Genomic DNA, 6,000 nt, shown 5'->3' with positions numbered 1-6,000 from the left:
CAGGTAGTGGTCGGGCTCAAATAACCCCGTACTCCTGCTACAGGGGTCACAACCGAGAGGCGTTATAGGAACCACAACAACCAAAATGTCTGATCTAAAATATTACATCACGTCCCTTAATCCTAGATTAGGATTGCAGAGCTCATTAAGGAATAGGCTGCAAATACCATATGACCTATAAATGATCTAATACATGACGTGGCTCAGAATTCAGAGAGAGTCGTCCACTAGCCAGAAGGCCGGTGGTTCGATCCCTGGCTCCTCCAGTCCACAGTCTTGTCCTTGGGCCCTACATACTGACCCAAATTGCCCCCTGACGGCTGTGCTGACAGTGTATGAATTATGTGTGATAGAAGCGTTGTGTGAATGTGATTTATAGATGAGAGCATTTTAAGTGGAAAAGTGCTTTACAAATACAGTTCATCTACCTTTTTACATGATCAAAATCATAAGATGACTTACTTTCAGGTTTAAAGGGAAACTGCAAGCTTTTATAAATGCAGAGCACAATGAAAGATGGCCCATGTTCATAAAAGTGTCTGGAGAGACGGTTTCGCCGAGCTTTATTTTAAATGCGCTTTCACCTCTTCTCATAATAACACCCACCTCCCCGTATCCTGCACCAGCCGTCCTTTATCCATTTTCTGTCAGGTCGAGGGTCACGTTTTTGGGAATTATTAAAGTCACGCTGCAAAAGAATCTAAATCCCTCAATAAATATAAATAGAGACTTCAGAACCTTTCTGATAAACAAAGCTGCCTGAAAACTCTTTTTTCAGATAGAACACTTCTATGTTTGATAAAGTCAGTCGATGCACTTTGGTCCAGACTAAAATATCTCAACAACTGTCCAATGGATTAACAGTTTAAACCATAGACTCTAAAGAAAGATGAACGATGCATCTCCCCTACCTACCATCCAGGAATAAAGGCATAATATCCTGGATACAAATGCTCCAATTTTGTGGTGAAGTATGATTTGGAGTTTGCACAGATCAGGTGATGGAGCCACATCGCCGAGGTCCAGTGGATCCACATGCTCCACGTGAGTTAGTCTCAGCTGTCAATCAAACACACAATCAAACTTAATAGAAAGATTAACACTTGAACATCAGTGAGATAAGAACTACATACAAAGCCAAACTAAGGGATCCTAAAAGTTGCTTGTGGTGTCCACCTGCAGTCCTGTTGCTAGGGAACAGCGATGAGGGCGGGACAAGCTGGGGATTCAAATCACAGAAACCAGACCATCTCATTTTGACCTTTGTGGTCTGTGACCCACAAAAGATGCAGCCTTTAGACCACATCCAACAAATGAATTGGGACCCAACGTAAGGTTTGAACAGACACGAATGTTCCCTAGAGGATGATCCCCATTGACCTCTGTGATCCACGACTTTTCCTCTGGCGCCACCTTGAGGTAGAAATTGGTAGGTTTTCATGAAAGCTGTGAACTATTCAATGAATCGTCAGGAAATTTGGTCCAGACATTCATGTTCCCCTCAGGAGTACTTGTAATAAGTTTGGTCACCTTTGAAACTGGCAGGGAGCAGCTGGAGATGAGGCTCAGAATCACAGCCAGGAGCTGCTGCTCTTCCCGGGCCTCTCTCGTCTTCTTCATAATCCTGAATGGAGAGTTTGTAATCCTCCCTCATGTTCATATGTGTTGTCACCTGTTCCTGCTTCTGCTTTGTCTTAAAGGGGATGTTGATTTTTCCCACTATAGCTTCTTATTATTGTACTGGCTTTTGTCAGGTTCTGTTGATGCTGAAGCGATTGTACTTCAACTTACAAATGTCTGAAATAATTCTCATTCCATTAGGACAGACTAATGTTCTGTCAGAAAAAAATATTCTACTTCCAATGAGATTTGGAGCCTGTTAATAATGTTAGATTTGAACAAAAATGGCTAATTGCCTGAGCAAATGAAAACACAGCACTTTTGCCAAATTGAATCATCTTTCTTTTGGCAGCGTGAATGTGTAATTTGATCAGAAACACACAAATGAATAGACGGACAGAGGCAAATCACATAATCTCCGGATTAATCATTTAGGCCGGTGGCTCCCAACCTTTGTGGCAGGAAAAAATGTTTCCCACCCGCAGGTATCACTCTGATATGATTTGTTCTTTTGAAATCATTAAACAGCTCATTTAAACAGACGAGGTTGGCTCAAGACGGACCAGAACAGGAGGGTAATGTGTGGATATCATTAGTGAATATGACAATTTATTAATCAAAGATGTGGTTTACTTCATTTTTGATGGTGAAAAGATATATAAAGGGACCAAAGTCTGTTTTCCGATCTTATTTTTGAGGGTTTTATCGTTGGTGAAGTCATCACCTGCATCTCTTATTTGTGGAGATTACCTGACGTGATGAATTGTGATTTGATTTTGATTGAGATATGTGTATAATTGTGAAGTGCAGTTATCAGCCTGAGCTCCACATGTGGTTCTCTGAGGAACTGCAGGAACTGTCCACTACTTATCTCACGGTGCATTCACATGGTGTCAGAATAATCTAAGAAATTATTTCCTGCTACGTCATCACTTTTAAAACAATCGACGTAATTTTACTCTCAGCTCAAAATAGCTTTTAATGTCAACTTTTCAAATGTTAAACTGTTGTCATTTGCAAACTGTATGTGCATCACTCGCAGGCGTCTAACTGCACTTTTCAGTCACTACAGATGTTTTTATGATGAACGTGCACGTTTTACATTATTCACATGCCTGTCACACCTGATACCTTTTCTTTGCTCTTTGTTATCACAATGCAAACACTGAAAAAAGGTGTTTTGCTTGATCACATAACTAACATAAATTATAACAGATTAAAATAATATAAAACTGCTGAAAGGTGCATAAATAATACATGCGGTGTTGGGTGTCACCCTCCTCTGCTTCTGTCATACGTTGGTGCTTTTTATTTATTATTGTGTGTGTGTGTTTTGTACCAAAAATGATAATAAAAAATATTTTCACTCTATGAGCCAAGGTTGTTATGTAAATGCTCTAAACACATAAATATAACACATTTTTGTTTACAGCATCCATGTTTTTTTCCCCCACATTCTGACTTCAAAGCACATGAACATGCTGAAATCGGAATGACTTCACAACTCAGCGAATTGGGACCTTATGAGGATCCCTTGAATGGTTCCTAACATTCTTATGAGTGAGCATTCTAAGCCGTGGCCTCAATATAATGTTTCACTCACTCTTAAACTATCAGTTCGTATTATGTTTGGAGTTTTCATCGTTCATTTAATCAAACCACAGACTTTTGCGTCATGCACATGCACAAACTCCAGGCTGCCGTCTCCTGCCATCTGGCCGCTCTCCCACACAGTCCAGATCTGTGAAGTGCAGCTCTGACTGTCGTCTCTCCGGAAAACTCTCTTGTAGCGGCGAGGGAATGCTGCAGTTCACTGACACGGCTCCTTGGATCTCGGTCACCACCACTGTGTGGCGTCCATTGTTGCATGTTCCTTGTGGTCAGACGTCCACCTCCGGGGAACCTAACCCGACACTTTTCCCGGAAGCTTTTATAGTTGGGAGATTACAATGAAGACGATACAGATGCAGTATATGTTCTGTGGGGTACATGAAGATGTTGTGAGTGCAGTGGAACACAGTTAGTTTTCATGAAGTTTTTTTTCTGCCATTTAACGCAGCACTTCTGAGTACTGCAGTCAAACAGGGAGTTCTTCCTGCCGAGCTCCTTGTCGTGCTTTGTATCTAACTGATGGGACGTGTCACCAAGTGTGCGGTGATGGACAGCAGTGATCCATGGGAGAGCTGCAGGGAGCTTAGTCCACATGCTTTTCTGATTTTCTGAGCTATCTGACAGAATCATGAATATTTGCCCAGAACTGACACCCTTCACTGCAGCAATAACTTTTTACTTTTTTTCCCCTTCTTTTTTGTATTCTTCCCTGACTCTCACCAAAATAATCTGAAACCTCACAGGGTGTGTAGCTTTCAAGCAGGATGTTTGACCAGCAGCAGGCCAGCAATTAATCCTTTCCAAAGCTGCAATTAATTCTCATAGTCTCATCTTCATTAAACACCCACTACCAACACTTGTTTATTGAATTCCCTGGTTTGTGGCTGGATACAAAGCTCGATTGGAGGCAGCTAAATGAAGCAGGTATTAACTGGAAATGATTTTCTCAAGCACTAGAAAAACATAAGAATAGTCCAAACTTCATGGAAGACAACTTTCCAACAGCTGAAGACATTTATTTCACCTTTTTTCTCAGCAGCATGGAAAACACAAGTGTAACAAATAACATTATCTACAGCCACTGTTCAATTTAGGTGTGTCAGAGAGCAGCTAAATGAAATGTAGCCATAACCGATTGGGATTGTTACACCCATAGACTGTATATAAAGATGGGCGACGCGTCTCCCCTTCCTCCCACTATCCAGAAATGAAACCCAAATATTTCGGACATGAACGCTGCCATCTTGTGCATTTAGAGCCAGAGTCTGTGCAGCAGTGATCGGGGGATGGAAGTAGGGATGGTATCGTGAGTCAGTCTCAGCTGTCAATCACGATGTTTCTTACCATTTTTATAGCATCAAATATCAAATTAAACCAGAATATACCAGATTTATTTTAGTTTGGTCTATATCCCATCAAATTACATGGAGTAGGTGGGATTTGTGACCTCTAGGCTACTGCAGCCAGCCACCAGGGGCCGATCAAGGTGCTTTGACATCTCTTTTGGGCATCTCCTCATCTTTAGAGACAGTCTATGGTTACGCCTGCCAATATGTCAATATGATCACTGTGTCAAAGTTTTGTGACAAATAATGTCATTTCAAACAAATAAGCAAAGACACAAATTCAAAGATAAACACATAGTTAAACCTTCATGTCTCCACTCTGGAAAATACTGCATGAATTCAGATTGTAACGAATGCTTGCATGATGTGTGCGTGTCTGTTTGAGTAGAGGAAAAGGCATTCACACAGAAATAGATCAATCCCCCTGTTTTAAAGCACTTGAGAAACAAAGCTGCAGAATACCAAGGTGTGCCACGCGTCAATGATCCAAAAACAGAACATGTGAAAGTGCTCGAAGTCAAAACCAGGAGCCTGGAAGTTCCCAATAACAACACCTGGGGGCAGATCATCCACCAGGAAGGAGTATTGAGTTTAGATGAGCCAGCATGTACAATATCAGGGCCCTGCTCCTCAGGATATCGATTACACTTGTGCTTGACAGATCCCTGATAGATCAGTCGCTGTATCTAACAAACCTGCGCACAGCCATTAATTAAATATCAACCTCCCCTTTTTTCAGCTCTTTTAATGTTCAATCATCAATAACACAAATTATAGTTATTCCAGTATTAATACAGGTCTTGTATTTTGCACACTGCATTGCAGATCCAATAACATTTGGCAGCGCTTTAGCTCTGTGCCCTCTGGGAACCTCCCGGCGCTGTCGCATCAATACCCCTGGCCTGGTGGCAAATTAAAAAAAAATTAAAACAACAACAGCAACAAATGAGGCAGCTTCCATTTGGTTCACAGCTGCAACGATATAGATGAGTTTAGCTTTTTGTGCTGCAGGTGTTGTGACACCTTTTGTCAGACTGAGGCATAAAGGATGTGCTAAGAATAGGCAGAGGTCGTCTGTGATGCTGGCACATGCTGAGCTGGTGAACACTTTCTACCATGTCACAAAAAATGAATACAGTAAATCTTTTATTATTTTTAGTAAAATGCAACCGCTATGCTAGAACTGGGCTGCATTGCACGCAGAGACAAATATTTATTATTTAAAAGCGATAAATTATTTGTTGTCAGACCACGAGATTCAAAGGTAATGATGCATCAAACTAGACAATATTAAATGAAAACTCCTCCTTTTTTGTGGAAACTTGTTTAAAGAGTGTTACACTAGAGGATCAATAGCAATCTGATTTCATCACATCCAGGCCAGACGTGTGTTTATCTGGCTTTGCGCAAAGTGTGATACAAA

The sequence above is a fragment of the Hippoglossus stenolepis genome, chromosome 18 (genome assembly GCF_022539355.2).
Source record: "Hippoglossus stenolepis isolate QCI-W04-F060 chromosome 18, HSTE1.2, whole genome shotgun sequence".
NCBI classification, from domain to species: domain Eukaryota; kingdom Metazoa; phylum Chordata; class Actinopteri; order Pleuronectiformes; family Pleuronectidae; genus Hippoglossus; species Hippoglossus stenolepis.
The sequence above is the reverse complement of the archived record's forward strand: the minus strand, read 5'-3'. Positions refer to the sequence as shown.